This window comes from Physeter macrocephalus, chromosome 11 (genome assembly GCF_002837175.3).
Source record: "Physeter macrocephalus isolate SW-GA chromosome 11, ASM283717v5, whole genome shotgun sequence".
Lineage (NCBI taxonomy): Eukaryota > Metazoa > Chordata > Mammalia > Artiodactyla > Physeteridae > Physeter > Physeter macrocephalus.
The window spans coordinates 175,966,823-175,985,176 of NC_041224.1; positions in this window are offsets into that span (position 1 = coordinate 175,966,823).

Sequence of the window (18,354 nt, forward strand, 5' to 3'; positions counted from 1 at the left end):
AAAAAAAAAAAAAAAAAAAAAAAAAAATATTGTGTGTGTCTGAAAAGTATATTAAATACTTTTAATATAGATAAGATATATTAAGATAAATATAAGATAAATTAATCACAATGGCAGAGAACAATAGAAAAAGGAAACACTAGGTGGATGAGGCAATATAAAAACAAAATATTTCTGAAATAAATAAAATAGACAAAATATTTCCAACATCTGTGTCAACCAATGGTATATAAGTGTGCATAGATGATACATAATATTAAATTCTTACAAATCAATTAAAAGGTGAAAATAAAATAAAATATGAGTTCTAATAATAATGGTAAACAGTGCCCACTATTTCCTAAATACACCTAAAGGTTTTATGCATTTTAATTTGATTAATAAGAAAAGGAAACAAAAAACACACTGAAAAAAAATGAACAAATGAAGAAATAAACCCTAAAATAACATATAAAAGTATTAAATCTCCTCATAGTCAGTGAAATGTAAGCTGACGGCAAGGAGATAGGAATTTCCATCTCTCAAATTAATAAGGTTTTAAAAACTGACTTCTCTGGTGTTAAAGCATCAGGAAAAGAGGTGCTTTCTACACTATTTTTAGGAATGTAAATTGGTAAAAACAAACAAACCAACAAACAAAGACCACTTTTTGAGGGTTGGGGGAGAATCTCCAATATGTTTCAAAAGCCTTTAAATCTTCCCACCCATTGACCCATGGATTATACTTTCCTGGACTTTATCCTTAAACAGCTAGAGATGTTAGCAAATATTTTAACTAAAAGATGTTCATCACAGTGTTGTTTATAATAGCAAAGTATTAGAAGCAATGGAGTCCAACGTTGGGATATTATGGCCATTCATTATGGAACGTTCCTTTAATAAGCTGTCCTTGGAAATAACTGTAAAAACCTTAATACTTCCTTTTTTCTGCTATGCATTCACTTTCATTACACACCTCTATCCATTTTATTATTTGGCTCCCAAAATGAGATTATTTTGGAGGAAGTTATGTTTTTTTTTACATGCTGTTCATTTCAAATAAAAGAATCAATTAGTAGGAATTTGTAAATGACAAAATTAGTGTCAAATACTATTATAAAAGTATTGTTTTTATTAATAATTCTATGTAATTTAAAAAACCTGATTATCAGTAAAAACTAAAAAAAAAAAAAAAAAAAAAAGAAGAAGCATTTCTTGAGCAACTGCTTAGTGCCAGGCCTTGTTCCAAGTGCTGAGATCACCACAGCAGTGAACAAGATGAGACCAGATCCCATGGTCAAGAACACCCAATTATAGCGCAAGGACATTTAAACCGAAAAAGTTATGATATACGCACGAGATGGACTACAGTGGATTTATTTGCCACAAATATTTATTTGGGGTCTGCCTCCTGTGTTCCAGGCACTGTTTTAAATCTGAGGGATATAGCTGTTTATAAGGCAACAAATCCCGTGCCCACAAAGCTTGCATTCTATATGGGAATATAGGAAATATATAACTAAATATGATGTTGTAGAAGTGTATTTAATGATGTCGAAAAAAAAATGTTCAAAAACGTGAAAATGGTTATATGACAGTCCACACAGTGTGAAGCCATTTGTGTAAAAATATTCATACATATACATTTCTAAAATATTAGAAGGATTGTACACCAGTTTCTAGGCAGTAACATCTCCATATTTTTTATTTTCTAAATTTTCTATATTTGCTACTTTAAAATACAAGAAAACAAATAAAGCAAATACTACTGACACAGATGGCAGGGCTAATCTTAGCTATGGATTCCATTTAAAAAATCAGTTGATTTATACATTTCAGCAGCCTCCAGATTTGATTTGATCTGATTTGATTTGATTTCTTAATAACTAAGATCAATAAAATAAAATGTGTCCTGGGTCATTTTCCAAATTTTGTTTTTCACAATATGGAAGAGTTCAATCCTAGGCTTTGACAGGAGGAAAGGACCTTGAAAATTATCTTCATCCACAGTGGAGAAAATTGAAGTCCCCCCAGATTAGGAGGAGTCAAGCAGGACCTGAGGCTCATTCAACTCAAACTGACTTCACTTCCTAATGTTTTTAACTTACGACATAACTGTTTTCCTCTGCACTATCCTAGTTTAATTCTCAGTCTAATTCTGCTCAATATCTCAAAATGATAGAGGGAAGCAAATGGAGTAAAAATACCTCCATATTATTAGTCATTCCATGATACTTTCTTCCTTTAAACAAAAGCAGAACAAAGTTAAATAAACTACTGCTAAACCCCCTTGGAATAGATGTAGCTCTAGGTCCTGCAGAGAGACAAAGAGAAAATGAGAACGTGCAGAAAATAGAAACTCTATATATGATTAAGGTATTTTGCTTCTAAACCAAAATCGTTCAGGCCTATATTGATCAGACGTAGTTCTAGAAATTTGTAAATGAACATTGAGTTACCCAGAAAGCATCGAGTTAGAAAATGTCATCATCATCATCATCATCAATGATAACGGTATAATTATTTAGGATAATTATTAGGTTATAACTGTAGGTTTCATATGTGTATATAAACTTTATGGTTTACAGACCCTGGGATTCTCCTGAGGGTTGTACTGTGTCATTCTTGTACCCATTTTCTAGTTGAGTATGTTGAGGGTCTGATAACCTGACTGGTTTACCTGCAGTCACATCTCAGGAATGGAGCCAAGTCAGAACAAGCCACCTGACACCTAGTCCATTGTTCTTTCTTGCAGAAAAGATGGGAAAAGACTTTTTACAACAGGTAAATTAAATAAATTTTTTAAAATTAATAAATTTTTTTAATTAAATAAATTTTTTGAATTAAAAAATCTTGTCAGGAATTTGGACAGGTAGTGCAAAAACCAAATCAAGAAGTTATAATGCCTTTCTTTTCTTTTTAATGAACCCAAAGAAGCCAACTCTATATATTCTAAACATCCAGCTGTCTTTCTTTTTTTCTGTCTTCTAAACCTTTTTAACTAAACTAAACCAAACCTTCACCTTGTCTAGTTCCTGGACCTAAATTTCCTTACTCAGCCAGATTCTCATGACAAGCAGGCTTTTAATTTTTTTAAGAAGTAAATTCGAACAGGACAATATGAAACCTCCAAAAAACAGTAGCCTACGAAAAAACAAATCATTTGATTAAGATAAAAGTAGAAACACTGGGCTGAACAGATCAGAAGGCTTCGGGCTATTTCCTCTGAGACCATAAGACCGGGCAGGATGAAACGGGAATAGAAAACACGCCAGATGCACATGGTGCAAATACAACTTTCCATCGCACATCGCTTTGGTTATTTCTTTTTTTCTCAGGCGCTAAAGCCCCCATCACTCTATGGAGCTAGGAAATCGTCATATGCAAAGTGATTAAAAATGCCCCTTTGTACCAAGCCAATCCTGACACAAAACACCTTCTACCCCCAAGGGGCTCATGGTGCTTCTATCATGAACTTTCTTCCTGGCTGAGATAAGTATCATGAACGTGTCAGAGAAGAACGCTTTCTGAATGGCTTAGGAGTATGATTTTATTTTCTTCCATTCTGTTATTCTATTTAGCCACTATTTTTCTTACCCCCCCCCCACTCTTTCCCTCCCCATTGCAAGATGTCTGGCACCCAACGTTTGGCATGAAATCTTACAGATCTACATTTTCCACAGGGCTGTGACAACAGGTTTCAACTTGACTTGCCATCCTGGGAACATGAAGTTTCATTTGTTTGTTTCCGAGGATAAGGAAGGTTGTAGCTTCTGGTGCTGAAAAGGGACATCTTTATGTTTGATTGGAGTTTTCTAAAGAGAAGATGAATTCATCTGTCATGGATTATTTAAGAAGAGTATTTTATTGTATTATATACTGTAAAAGCACATTCCACTTACGCATGTCATTCTGTTGCTTTGTTGTTTTAAAGTTACTATTAGCCTTGAGAATATCCACTGGCAGAAATCTGCACTTAGCATACTAAAAATGTTAGCAGTAAAAGGATGTAGAGAATCATGTCATGGGCAAATTGTGGTGTATTCATTCAGTACACCCCCGGATTTTACAAGCTTGGGAAACTGAGGCCAGAAAAGGGAATTGATTTGCTCAAGGTCAAGCTGGTTCATGGAAATGCTGGAACTTGAGTCAGAATATCAGGGTACCTCACAATCACTGGCATCTTTGTCATGGCCCTAAGGATGCCTTAAATATTCATTTTACTTTTGTTGCTTTAGTCATTCTTTTATATTGCAGCTATTTATACTTTAAAAATGTGGCCCTTACATGTAATACTATCTTTCTGGATTCAAACGTTTTATTAATATTTGATTATTTTGCAGAATTGAGTAAAATGTTTTTCCCACTCTTCCTATTTTAGGTGGTATCGTATGCTTTTATTGACTTTTGAATTGGGAGGACACCACCATTTTTATGCACTTCCAACAGATTATGAGTTTTATACAGGAAACTGATTTTAAAGGGAAGGAAAAAGGGAGGGGTGGATGGATGGATGGGTGGATGGATAGATGGATAGATGGATGGATGAATGAATGAACAGTGTGGATATATAGGTAAACATATATATTTACATACTCATACATAATTTTAATAGTGAGTTATATTGCTTTTCACGGAAATCAAATATAATAAATGCTTTGCACGCGCATCTCATGAAACATCTTCAGGACAGAGCTGTCCTTCGCTTTCTGTCTGCAGTGCCTCGCACCCATTCGACGCTGAAAACAATTGTAGAACAAAAAACATCTGTACCATCCGAAGGACTCAAAGTTACGGAAAACCTTGAGTTTAAAGATTCAATAGAACTTTATCAATTGAACCAGCCATACCCTTGAATTCAAATCTTCCTACTTCCATATGTGGTCCTCTCTCCAGTCTCAGGTTTGGGGGACCTTACACTCGGTTTGCAAGTTGGGGTTTGAGGACTTGCTGGTCCCTTTTCTGCAAGGCATATCCGGGGTCTACCTCGATGCCTTTCTCTCCTCTTCTCAATTAATTCATTGATTTTTTTTTTTTTGTCTTTTCTCTCCCTCCCCACCCCGTCCGTCCCCCTCTCTGGTGTGTTTACTCGCAGCATCCAGAAAGACCACCTTCCACCCTCTCTCTCCGTGGTTCAGCTGCACCTCTCTACTCCAATAAACCGTTTGCATTCCATCTGGCAAGCGTTTGCTCCGAAGACATTTCTCTGTCAATCTCTCCCGCCACATTAAAAATCTGTCATTACGATTGCATCGCCGCCTGGCTCCTGAGATTTCTGACTGCTTTATTGCTCTCCTCATTTTTTTCTCTTCCCTGCTACAGCCGAGAAGCAGAAATAAAGGTTTGTTGTTGAAACATGGCCGGGAGGAAAGTAGGAGGCACACATCTGTCAAGGTATTACCTTTCTTCAACCAGGGATTAAGGTGTTTTACGGCACTCACTACTGAGCATCACACTGAATAAATTTTCTCAGTAGAACATAAAAATGAACGCATACATTTTGAACCAAGTTTCCTTCTTTCGAGCCAACCCAGATCATTATGCGGCAGCACCAGCATGCAGGGGCCACGGTGAGGCGGGAAGTCCAAACTGCCCACCCCACCTCCCGCCAAAGCTGCATTATTCAAATGCCAGTGGAGGCCAGCACAGCACGCGGATTAGGGGACTTGCTGGTTGTGAATGCCTAGCCTTCCTTGCCTCATGGAAGAGAATGGAAGGATCCAGAAGGGACCTGGCCGCAGGATCCCCTCCCTCATGCCTGGAGAAGTGTCCTATCCAATCAAATCACGTTCCTTGGAGAGGGTCCCTCGATCCCTACCTCCGCCTCCTCACGACCTGCTCTGTAGGGCACTTCTGTGATGACTGTCTGCTCCAGGTCTCATCTGCCCACGGGTCCATGAGCTTCTCCAGGCCAAGGGCACCTTCTCCAGCCTGGTGCCTTGTGCGTACAAGATTTTGCAATGCTGACTAGGAGTATCACAAGCCTAAGCGTTTTGGGTTTTTTTTTCAAGTTCTCCCTTTGCATTCTACTTTGTACGTGGATTAGTTCATTTAAAGTTTCCAGCAACCCACTGCAGTGAACTATTCATATTTTCACTTTGTAGACAAGCAGACTGGGGCAGGCACTGGGCTGTATACCTTGCTGAAGGTTAGACAGCTCGAGCGGCCGGTCTGGGGCTTGAGGCCAGCAGGCTGGTCCATTCTGCGAGGGCAGGGGACACAGGAAGTGGGGGGTGGTAGTGTGCTTTTGGAACAACTTTCTGGCACTGCAGGGGCTTGGAAAGGAGCAGTAGTGCCTGGGAACACTGTGTTGTCTTGGTGCCCTCTGTCCCTCTAAACTGTCAAAGTCTCACCCGAAGTTGCAGTGGCTCATGGCTTTGCAGAGCGCGGGATTGGTGCCGTGGGCTGTGGTTTCCTCTGATTCCCTGCCCCCCACCTCCACGGCAACATGCCCTGCACACGCGCACGCGCGCACACACACACACAAGAGAAGCAGCCTCAGCAACAACAATACACACACACACACACACACACACACACACACACACACAGTCACTCTTTATTCTTCGTACAAACTTACCTCTCTGCCTATGATGACTTCTCTATATGGAATTCTCTCTCTCTCTCCCTCTCTCCTTTTTTTTTTTTTTAAGAAAACTAATATTCATCCTTCAAAACGTTTGCCCCTCTATGCATGTATCCCTCAAGAAGCATTATAGACCCCCAAAAGACCCCCGGCAGCCCTTTCTTCACCTCTCTGTAATGGATGGCACTCCCTGAGTTTTATTATACACCATTTGTTTGCATGCCAGCGTCCCAGGAATGACCAGAAGCATCAGTCAGCCCCTGGGCACTGTGTACACACACTGAGCCCTCTGGAATCCTGCAACAACTCCGTTCTTCTTCTATATCCAAAATGGCGGGAAGACCTGCTATTTGCCTCCACAACTGCCTTCTCGTGATTATAAAAAGACCTTTTGTTCTCTGGAGGACATACGGGGTTAGCCATGCAGAAGAGGGCCTGGAGGTGGGTTTAGGGTGAGGGTGGAGCCAGGCTCAAGAATCCAGGGATTACCTGGAACCTGGGGTTGGTAAGCGGTAAATCTGGAAGCTGGTGCTGCTTCCCATGGTTTTTAAGAGTGACCCCTTGAACCCCACACCCCAGTAGCCCCGTGTCCTCTGCGAGCTCACAGCAGGGCCCGTGGCGCCTCCTCTGAATCCCCCAGACCCAAGCTCAGATCCTGGCGCACGGGTGTCCTCAGAGAGAGAAATTCTGCTTTGCTACTGAGAACCCGCCTTGAAGGCCGGGCTTGGTTTCCCGGAACGGCCTCGCGGCTTCGCTCAGAGTTCGAATGACGAGTCCCTGTGCTGCACCTTCGGGCTCTCTCTCTCCATTTCAAGGGTCCACTTCCCTTTGATGTCCACGGTCCCCTGAGTCACCCCAGGCTGCTCCTGTCTCATCTGAGAGCCCACTAGACCATATCCCACCCACATGTTATTTTTGTCAAAACTCCACCGCCGTCTATTCCTAGGACTTGAAGATGGTTGATCTGTTTAGGGCTTGGCCAGAGTAATTGTTCAACTAAATTTGGAGTAAGAAAATTAAAAGATGTTCTTGGGACCCAACCAAAAAATAACATACTCCCCACAAGAAGCTCTGGGTATCGGTGGTGGGATAACAGGGTGCTAGCGGGAAGGCTGAACGGAATGGCCCTGAATCTGTGCAGAACCCACACTTTCCGGAGAATTTCTCACTGCTGTTCCTTTTGTGACCAGTCAGGAGGGATACTGATTCCCTCTGGGCCATAAGGAACGGGTGAGGCGAGAGCCTTTCGTAGTTTCTTTTAGCCCAGCTGCACCTGGGCACTGCAAATTTTTCGTGGGGGTAGAGGGACACTGCTAGTTAAAAACACACACACACACACACACACACACACACTCACACATAATTATGTAAAATGTATAAAAAATAAAAGGCAAAGAAAAGCAAAGGATAAAGAATGAGGAAGCATGTTTTCTTATAATCATGTCATGGGGAAGATCTTATTTCTAAGTGAGACATAAAATGGGGAATCTACAAAGGACATGTTTAATAAATCTTAAAAGGCAAAATTTTAAGATTTCTGTACCAACAACCACAAAACAGGGAGAGGATATTTGCAATGTGCAAAGCAGATGGACAGGCAACTGACATAAAGAGAAATATACATTTCTTATGGACGTAAGATTCTCATTCTCACCAACAGTTAGTACAACTCCAATTAGCATAGCAAGGAGATCAATCCGCCTATCAGAAAAGAGAATGTCATGAAGTTTAAAAAGTGTTGGCAAAGGACGTGGGGAACAGATCCTGCCATGTGAGAGCTTAAGTTCACCCAACCTTTCTGAAGGGCGATTCAGCAGTATATGATCAAACTTAAAAGTGTGCAGAGCTTTAGTCTTCAGATATTTTCACACCTACATGCAAAATATCTAAAAGTATGTTTGTTGAAGCATCCGCTATAATGGGGAAATTATTCCATAACCTGAATATTCAGCTAACCAGGAGTTACAAACTGTACGACAATCCAGTCACTCAAAAGAGAGCTATGCAGTCGTGAAAAAAGAGATCGTTCTAAATATACCAGTACAAGACAGTTAACAAAGTAGGCAGGACAGTGTATCACACAAAGGGACAAACACCCTTTCTTGATAATGTCTTAGTCTATTTCTGAAAGGATAAATACAGTTAACAGTGGTCACTCGTACTGCAAAAGAGAATTGTCCTTATATACCCATTTTATATCGCTTGAGTTTTTTGCAATGCCATGTATTAATTGCAATAAATTATGAGTCCATTTCATTTTGAGTGCTCTACTAAATCTTAGGGGACCATCCTAAGGGACTAATAATATGCAGAGCCAATGGCATCGGCTGAGTGGATGTGACAATCCACAGACAAACCACGTGAGAAGTTGGGAGCCCAGCTTGGTTCATGTGGGCTGGAAACCCAATTCAGAGCTCACCCTCTCGGGCTGAACGAGCCCTGCACTAAGGGACACATGATTATGGTCCTGTCTTCCTGGCAATTCAGGCACTGAGCAAATGTCCCTAGCCCCCATGCCAGTCCCTTTTTGCTGCCCCACTCAGTATGATTTCTGATCAGATAGATGGGCCAGTTGGCAGGACCGTGGTGATTGACTTTGGCTGACCCCTGAATGACCTTTCAGACAGAGGTTATCTGTGCTGTCCTGGTCAGCCACGATGTAGAACTCCAAACATCACCCATACCCAACTGGGTACTAACCAAGGAACAATTACCCCGTGTATGGGGCCATTGCTCGACAGCCCTGGGAGCCCATCCCCATCCATAAAAGGACAACCAGCTTGCTGAGAGACAACACAAATCAGGTTCACTTTCTGGACGAGGAAGAAAAGGAAAAACGGGAAGCTGGCAAGCCTAGAGAGCCTATTAGGCAGTAAGCACTGGGGTAGATGGACATTTTTTATCAGATAAAAGCAAATGTTATCCCAGGGATAACTCTGAGTTTTTTTGCCATCCCCATCCTGATAATGCAGACGCTGAGCCCTACTGGGAGACAGCGGAGATGTTGGGACGTGGCTCTCTCGGGTGCTAAGAGACAGACTCCTTCCATTACATCTTCTTGCTCCTCCTGGACGGTGAGGTGGGCATGCGGGGGCGCGGGGTCAGCCTGCCTGGGCTGGAGTCTCACCTCCACCACTGGAAAGCCAAGCCACCTAGGGTGACTGCCTCACTGCCCTGTGCTTCAGTTGTCTCATCTGTAATGAGAAACTTAACCGGCTGTGCTATTGTGAGGAGGAAATGAGATGCTTCTTAAAATCCCCCAGCATTGCTCCTGGCCTAACAGTCCATCTTGCAAAGAGGTCCCCCTTTAGGTTTCATCCTGTATGTGGAATTCACACATACAAAGACTCTCTATTAAGTCTCCCTTTCTTCCCGCTCCTTCCCTAATTTTTAAAAATTTGTTTAGTTTGTGCAAATTTTGTCCTTGTGACCATTCCATAAAACTGGTTTCGGAGTCCAAAATGCTGTCAACTTGAGAACTTTCATCTGAAATACACATCAGCGTGCGCCATGTGATTTATAGATGCATTTCCTTTAACTTTACCACAGCACGTTCACATTTCGGTCTCAGCAGCTTTCGTTATTCTGCCAAACTCTGGAGTTTTATGGTTGCATCCAATAAACGGCGGTTATAAATCATCCCCAGACGTCAGCCTAATTCTTTTGAAGGAGCGGGGACCTGTTGGATGGGACACTGTGGACACGTAATGGCGGAAGGGTCATGAAGGCCAGCGTCCTCCGTCTGGGCCCTGAGAGCTCCCAGGGTGGACGCAGAGGGCCTGGCTCTGAACTCCCACCCCAGGGATGGCCAGCTCTCCCCATCTCTTCCTCCTAGGAAGTCCTCACCAATGATGCTTCCAAGGGATAGGGTTTCCAAACGGGTCCTTGGCTTCCTTCTGAGGAAAAGCAAGCTGCTCCCCACCTTGATTTTCCGCAACAATCATCGACGAACACACCTGGCGAGTGTCAGGGCTGCTTTCTGGCCCAAGAGAGAAGACAGGGCATTTTCTTCAATCAACGGAGAGCAAGGAGTGTCAGGGTGCAGGGGTGGGCGTGAGTGGGGAGCTCGGCATTTATAAACCAAACCCCTATGGTCACCCTCCGGTCACCACTCAACAAGCCTGTGGAGGAAGCTGGGTGTGAGCCCTGATGTTTTACATCTAAACTGGAGGTAAAATTTTCTAGAAAATTCCGCTAGAGAAGGAGCAGTTTCTGTCCGTGGCTCCTGCCACATCCTGGCAAAAACAGCCTTGGTGGATGGCGTTTTCCTGCTTTCTTCCGTCTCCCTTGCCAAGCACCTGCTCTGCATCAGACACCATCATGGGTGCTCGCACCTGCCTCTTCCCTTTCATCCTCAGATTGGCTGTGAACACCCAGAGACCTATAGGACCAGACAGCTGGTGCTCCTGGCAAACGCGGGTCAAGGTCACCGTGCAGCCCGCCTGGCTTCTCCCTGGGGGCGAACTGCAGTGGTTTCCTTGATAAAGTGCCTTGATAAACCCACCATCCCAAAACATGTGCTTCTGCATCCAGGCCTCTCTGGAAGCGTTACTTTCGGAGTGATTTAGGTTTAAAGACGCAAGTCAGCCGAATGGCACGGTGGCCATGCTCCCTTTGTCCCTCTGGCCCCGTTCAGCCACGGGGAGGCCTCCACGTGGGAGGAACCTCAGCCCCACACTGGGCCTGGCAGCTGGCGCGGGTCTCTGCCTTTCTTCTGGTCCCAGACGCCTGCGGTCTCCGAGCTCACGTGAGCTCAGCTTCGCTGACCTCCTGGCCTCCGCCGTGAGCAGATGTGCAGGGGCCACCCCTGAGATGCCTCTCCAGGCACTAGGGTGGGTGTTGAGCCAGTTGACACCACGGCTTGTGGTTTGCTCTGCGGAAGCTTCCCCCCTAAAAGGGGCCCTCCAGGGCAACCTGCAAACCTGGCCAGGACCAGGGCAGAGTTCTACCAGTAAGGGGTATGACTAACCCACAGTGTGTCTTCAGGGACTTGAGACAGTGGGAGTCTCCAGGGTGGGGGAGGGAGACATATTTTCTCAGAATTCGTACATGCGAGGTGTCTGTTAGCTCCTAACCCAACTACCATATTAACAAATATCAAATTCAAACAAAGGTAAAGACACGCACGTGAGTGAGTGGACGAGGGGAAGTTGTTGGAAAAGCGGAAGGTTAGAGAGAAAAAGTAATGACCAGGGTCTCGAAGACTGTTTGCTGGCTTGTCAGCTGGGGAAAGAGCTGCTGTGCTGTGTCTCGAGGGGAAACTCAGAGGTGGGACAGGTGTGAGCGTTTCTAAACTGCAGGGCGGTGGAAAGGTGTGAGGGGTTCGTATTAAGGTGTTATCAAAACTCAGGATGTGAAGGGGAGACCCTGAGAGTGAAGAGGGAGGGAGGGGAGGGGAGGGGAGGGGAGAGGTTCCACGTGGGTCTCCCACAACTGTCACCGGCCACACGCTGTGCTCAGCACCAGGCAGGGCAAGGGACTCTAAAGATGCCCAGAGTTCAATCAGAGATGCCCAGCTTCAGTCAGAGACACCAGAATTCATCAGAGACCCAGAGTTCAATCAGATGCTCAGAGCTTAGTCAAAGAAGTCCAAGTTCAGTTCAGAGACACCCAGAATTCTGTCAGAGGTGCCCAAGTTCAGTCAGAGCTTAGCCTCTGCCTTCTGTAGCGTAAGGAAGAAGCTTTTTTTTTTTGAGGAACCACAAGAAATATTGAAGGGTTTGGCTAATCCAGCTTCAAAGTACACAACTGTCCACTACTCCCATTCTGGGAAAACTTCCAGATGTCCCCTCCATAATCTAACCTTCAGCTCGACGTTAGTTCAATGCCCCATTGGCGCAGTTGATCGGTGAGGGAACCGATCACCTTAGGGCCCCTCATTTATTTTGGGTTCTCACGAGTGTATCTTTGGAGGAAAGCACATTGGTTTTGAGGGCAGAGCGTCTGGGCTCTGTAACTTGCAAGTCCTATGAACCTGGGTAAAGCAGAAAATCTCTACAAAAGTGGGGAATGGAATACTTCTCTCAAGAGGCTCTTAGGATGGTGGCATTTGATAATAAAGTTTCTCGCAGAGACCCTGGTGTAAATTAGTTCCTCAACAAATAGGAATACCTCTTCCCTAAATATCATACAGGCAGAGTTTTGACATGCCTGCAGGAGGGGCAAACAAAAGAAGGAAGGAAGGAGGAAGGGAGGGAGGGAGGGAGAAAAGCTTTATAAATAGGTCTGTATTTAGCATCTAAATCTTTACACTTTTGTTCACATTTTCCAGAATTTCCTTTCGAGAGAATATTAGTCTTAGGTAAATTCGGATATTTTCAAGTTGAATTTGTGACAAGTTCTTTATGTACGAAATCTCTCCTAAACAAATACGCGTTATTTTTCCTTGTTTCTACAAGGCTAACTCATCAAGGATCAGCTACTACTGATTTGGTTATCCGTAACTGCTTATTTGATAACAGCATAAATTCAGTTTCCGTTACAAAACCAGACTGAATAATAACCCAGTGATGGTCAAGTTCAGAGACAGCCTCGGTCTCAAAATTCGAAACAGAGAGGTTCAAACAGGAGCGATTCCCCGTCAGACGTGAGGGCTAAGGGGCAAGACCAGCTGGTAAGTAGGACACTCGGAAAAGTCGTACACAAAGTTTTGGGAACTGTCTGCCAAGGTCACCGGGTCCTGTTACGTGGTTGGGGGCCGTGCAGTTGAACCTGAGGAAAAGACCCCCGGGAGGAACCACTGCCCAGAACCTGGCTCCGACTCCTCCTGCTTCACTCAGAGATCCTGCTGGAATCATAGGGTCTCACTAGATTGGGACGAAGAAGGAGCCCTAGAAAGTTCTTCCTGGCCACCTCTGCCTCTGTACTTGACAAATCGCAGCCACCATGAAGGAATGAGTGTGCAAAAGCGTGGCAACAGGACACAACCTCTGTGTTCTGGAGATTCTGCGCTTTGCGGAATCTGCTCCAGGCCTCACGTGCTTTAAGCTGGGAGCCCTCACACCGGTGGCCTGAGGCAGGTCCTTTACTTTCCCCATTTTGCTGATTTAAGGACGTGGGGCTCAGAGGGAGTAAGTGATTCGCCCCAATAGCCTTCTATGGGCCCGCACCCCAAGGGTGCAGGGCTCTGCAGAGGGGCCTCCAGGGATGGGTCAGATGATTAACCCCGCATGGAAAATTCTGGACTTTGTGTGGAGGACACAACGCAGAGAACGAGTGGGAACCCCTCTGAGGTGCCTGTGCTTGTGGTTTGGGAGCTAAAGTAAGATGAAAAACATTCACCTATGAGCTCACACGGTAGTAAAATTTAGAAAGAAGTAGTGGAAGGCTGACCAATGCTGTCTGCTCTGGCAGGACTACTGTCTTCTCATCCGTGGGTCCCGGGCCAATGGGAAGGGGCTATACTGGGGTAGCCAAGGCCCTCCTAGGCCGTGGCCTGTGTGGACCTCAGGCCTGCCTCTCTGAGGGCTGGGGAGCTGCTGTCCCCTGATGTCAGCTACTACGACTGTGGGTCAGGCAGGGGCCAAGTCTATTCCATTTCCATCCTGGGCCTGGCCTGGCCTGGCCCAGAGTGGAGTCGTGTATAGTTAAACTGTACTGAAGGGACTCATATGCAAACAGAAGGACTGACCACCGGGCGGATTTGGATGAGCTTCCGGTCTTATCAGAGGCAGTCTGGTTCCATCACTCCTTAGCTGGTAACCTTGGACAGTTGCTTGGCCTCTTTCCTTGTCTTCTAGAGAAGAATAAGAATGATGTCTTCCTTGGGGAGGGTTTCTGAGGTCATTGAAATCTTTCAGTGAGACTTTGGACAGTTTTAGAGGTCAGGCGTTTACAAGTCAAGATCTTTGAGGGCAGGAGACGGCAGCATGTGTTCACGGAGTTTAGCGAATGTTCACGAAGCCTGCTCGTGGCAGCAGCGGGGGCTGGACGAACGAGGACCTCCAGGAGATCCCAGCCTGGCCGGCCGCTTCGAGCTCTCCTTTCATCGCAGACCACACGACGGATTTGTCCACACGTCCACGTGACAGGTGTTTCTTGAGCAACTACTTGTCCCACACACCCATGTGGACACATGGCCCTGTGTGCCTGGGGGATGGAGAGGGTGGGCTGCCAGGTGCAGGTCCTGCCCCAAGGCCACGGGTCCTCATTTATGCAGAGAGACACAAGAGCAGCTTCATGAGCCAGGGAGACCCTCTTAGGGCGATGGCACTGGGTCTTTCTGGTTTATTAAAAAATGCAAACCATCCCCAAGTCCCAGATCCTCAACTGTGATTATTAACCAGGCAGGGGAGTAAGCCATGATCTGTTGGTTTGCTGGCACAGAGGTGGAGGGAAAAATGTGAACCTGCAGGGTCCCCAGAGCAAAAGGGCTGATCCCTGAGCTTAGGAGTGTTTCACTGGTGGGTCTTCCAAGGAGAGGCAGGACTTGGCTGCATGATGTCAGCTGGTGGGTGAAGAAAACTGGGGAGGACGTCCAGGGGGAGGGGAAGGGACAAGTAGGAGGCACGTTCCCGTGGGGCAGGCAGCAGGTGTGGGAGAAAGACCGTGAGTGTTTCTGTCGCTGAAGAATAGATACGAAGGCAGGCGTGGCCTGGGAAGTCACCAGCCATACAAAAAGTGCTACATGGACCACGTGAAGGGGTTTATTGGTGACCTCCAGGCCAGGGTTCCAGACCTCAGCCCTGTTGACATCTGGGACTGGATCCATCCTTTGTTGTGGGTTTGCTCTGTGCCCTAAAGTAGGATGTTAGCGGCATCCCCGGCCTCCACCCACTAGATGCCAGTAGCATCTCTCTCCGAGTGACAATGGGAAATGTCTCCAGGCATTGTCACACACACCCCCCAGGGGCCAAATCGCCCTGTGTTGAGAATAGGGCTCTAGGTGAGAGGCTGCAAGCGAGGAGGGGCAGCTGGTGATGACCCGAGGAACCCGAGCAGGCAGTGACCCCGGAGAAGCCAGGGCCGTCCACTGCAGTGCGTCCGGCCTGGCTCCAACCGCCTGGCATGCGGTAGGTCCTCAGTGAATGGTGCTAAGTGTCCACCCTGAGAAAGGAGGGCTACTGAGGTTACTCGAAGGCTCTAGGTGTCCCCAGGGTTAGCACTCAACAGAGCCTGGCCCTTGTCAGGCCACCCTCCTCCCCTGGGCTGGGAGGCCAAGATGGGCACCTCCTGGGATGCCAGGTCACGCTGGGTGGCTGTTTATCTGTGTGCCCAGGGCTGCCTGCTGGGCGTATTAGAGGCTATGAAATAATGATGAGGCCTAGGAGGGGTAATTAAAAGTCATGGTGACATTGATCTGCTGAGATTTCTGAGCGAGCCCAGAGCACACGGGGCAACTCTCCATCTTACCTCATGTAGGCCTGGCCTGATTGGCCCCCTGGGCATTGCTGGGGCCACAGAACCTCACCTGTGGCCGGGAGGCTCCCAGGGCAGCAGCCAGGCTGGCTTCAGAGGCTGTGCAAAACAGGCAGCCTGGGCCTGGGGGTAGCCCAGCTGCTAGGCTCTGCTCTGGAAATGCAGGAGCTGGCGGATCTGTTAAAGACACAGGTCCCCATTCCGCAAGGTCTCAAAGGCTAATCTCCCCTCCAAGACCTCAGAGACTCCCCCGTGTAGAGAACCTGTGGTGCTCTGGGACCGTGCTGCCTGTCTTGGTGAAGGGCGCGTCCGTCTTTGCGCTCCTGGCCTCCAGTGCCTACAAGAAAAGCTGATATCTGGATGCAAATTAAGCTATTCTTGTACCCCTGTCCCAGGCTGGGAACCGTGCATGCTTTAAAAAATAGGAACATCGAATATTTACTCATCCTAGTCTTTGCAAATCTGGATGCTTTGATCAGGAAAATAACGATTTTCGTGCTGTTATTGCAGTTTATTGGTTATTTGCTTCTTAGTTGTTATTTTAGTTTTAAAACTGACCTAGTGAGTAGAATTAACACAAGTGTAGAGCCAGACAGCCCTTAGACTTGGCCTCAGTCCCACCACTGTCTCTATGACCTTGGGCAAATCATTTGAGGATATCATTCTAGTCTTCCTATTGGTACATGGAGATAAAAACAATCAACACCATAGGTGCGAAGGATTGAATGAGATGATGTTTGCAAAATCCTGAACAATCAGGAAGTGTTAGTTCACTAGGTGCGCTGCCGTAGGCTTAAGATCCTTCTAACCTCCAGGCCCTGTGAACCGGTCACGAGCTGCCCACTTCACAGATGAGAAAACTGAGGCAGCAAATCCTTTCTGAGCTGGGGTTCCATAGGGAGCCTCCCCACTCACCCCATCTCAGAGAGGGCTTCTCTGCAGGAAGCCCTGGGATTGCCTCCCTTCCTACTCACCCATGAACATGAACTCGCAGGCACCATGCCTGGTTACGTAATTGCAGCCTCTGGTCTGCCTCTGTGAAAACCTGGCCTATATTTTCGCTCTCGGCTTTCACCACGTGGTGGGGGGGATGGGAGCCGCACCTCTGCTCTTCACACTGTAAAGGAAGTAGCAACCGTATCAGATGGGAGGAAGACGTTTTCTCAGGGTCTTGACAAACTAGCCATCTCCCACACGAGCGCAGGCCTGCGGTAAGATCACTGGTCTAAAGGTAGACAGGCCTGTTGCTTTCTTGTAAGCTGCCTGGAGCGGGGTGAAAGGTTCTTCCGGATTTTAGAGAGGATGCTCTGAATTGAGTCTTAGAAAAAGCGCCATCTCCTCATGACCGCTGCCTCACCCCACCCTTCGTATTTGTCACAAGGGTGATGCCTGAGCTTTGATGACGGAGAGCCACACAGTGGCCGGGGGACATCTGAAAACTGCTCCAAATTAAATGCACAGTGTCACCAAGCCTCTGATGGAGAAAAGCTTGGAGGAATGAGTGACCATGTTCTGAAGGCCCTGGTACACGTGTCTACTCATTTCATAGACGTTTGCTCTGACTGCCGTTAGGCTCTTCCAGGTTATGACAATCACAGCCACTGTCTGCTGATTGCCTACGGAGCATTAGATCCTGGGCTGGGCAATGTTCGGGTCTAAGCTGCTTCCCTAGGAGGTCAGGGTACCTCCCATGCACATTGATGTTGGGTGATAGGTCCGTGGGAGCATCACCCGGACCAGAAGCCAGCCAGGCTGGGGACACTCTGCCCTCCACTCTCTGCTAAAGAACCTTCTCTGCTTTGCACGTGTGTTCTGCTTGCAAATGACATCGAGTTTATAAACTGAAAATGTGCACGATCCTTGGGCTGCCGTACGAGCCCTCTGTCACATGGAGAAAAGAAAGACTGTCTCTCGCTCCTTAGCTCGTACCAGTCCAAAATCTTATAGTCACAGTTTCCAAAAGGCTTTGTAAACCAAAAGTCATCATTTATCTGGTGGCAAAAACCTGACCTGAACTGATAGGATGGCTATAAGGCTACTTATAGTCCTTTTTTTCCCCACATAGTATGAATATTCCTACATGTTGCTTCAGAAATATGAATGCATTCTATCCTGAGAGGCTGCCCCAGACTCCTCTGGGGGGTGTTATATAGTATACAATTATGAGACATAATAATGTTCTAAAACATGTCAGATTCTGATTTCTGAAATGTGTCTGGCCGCACAGTTTTCAGAACAGGGACGGTGGGCCTGTAAATCAGATGTGGTGTCCCACTTCGGAGCTGGGCCCTGCACACGGTGTTGAGAGTAACAGTTGTGGGCCTTTGAGATCAGATCAACCTTGACCTCCATTCTGGTTTGTGCAGCTGAGGTCTGTGGCATCCTCAGAACGTGGAAATCATGCGAGCCTCAGTTTCCCCAGCTTCAGGAGT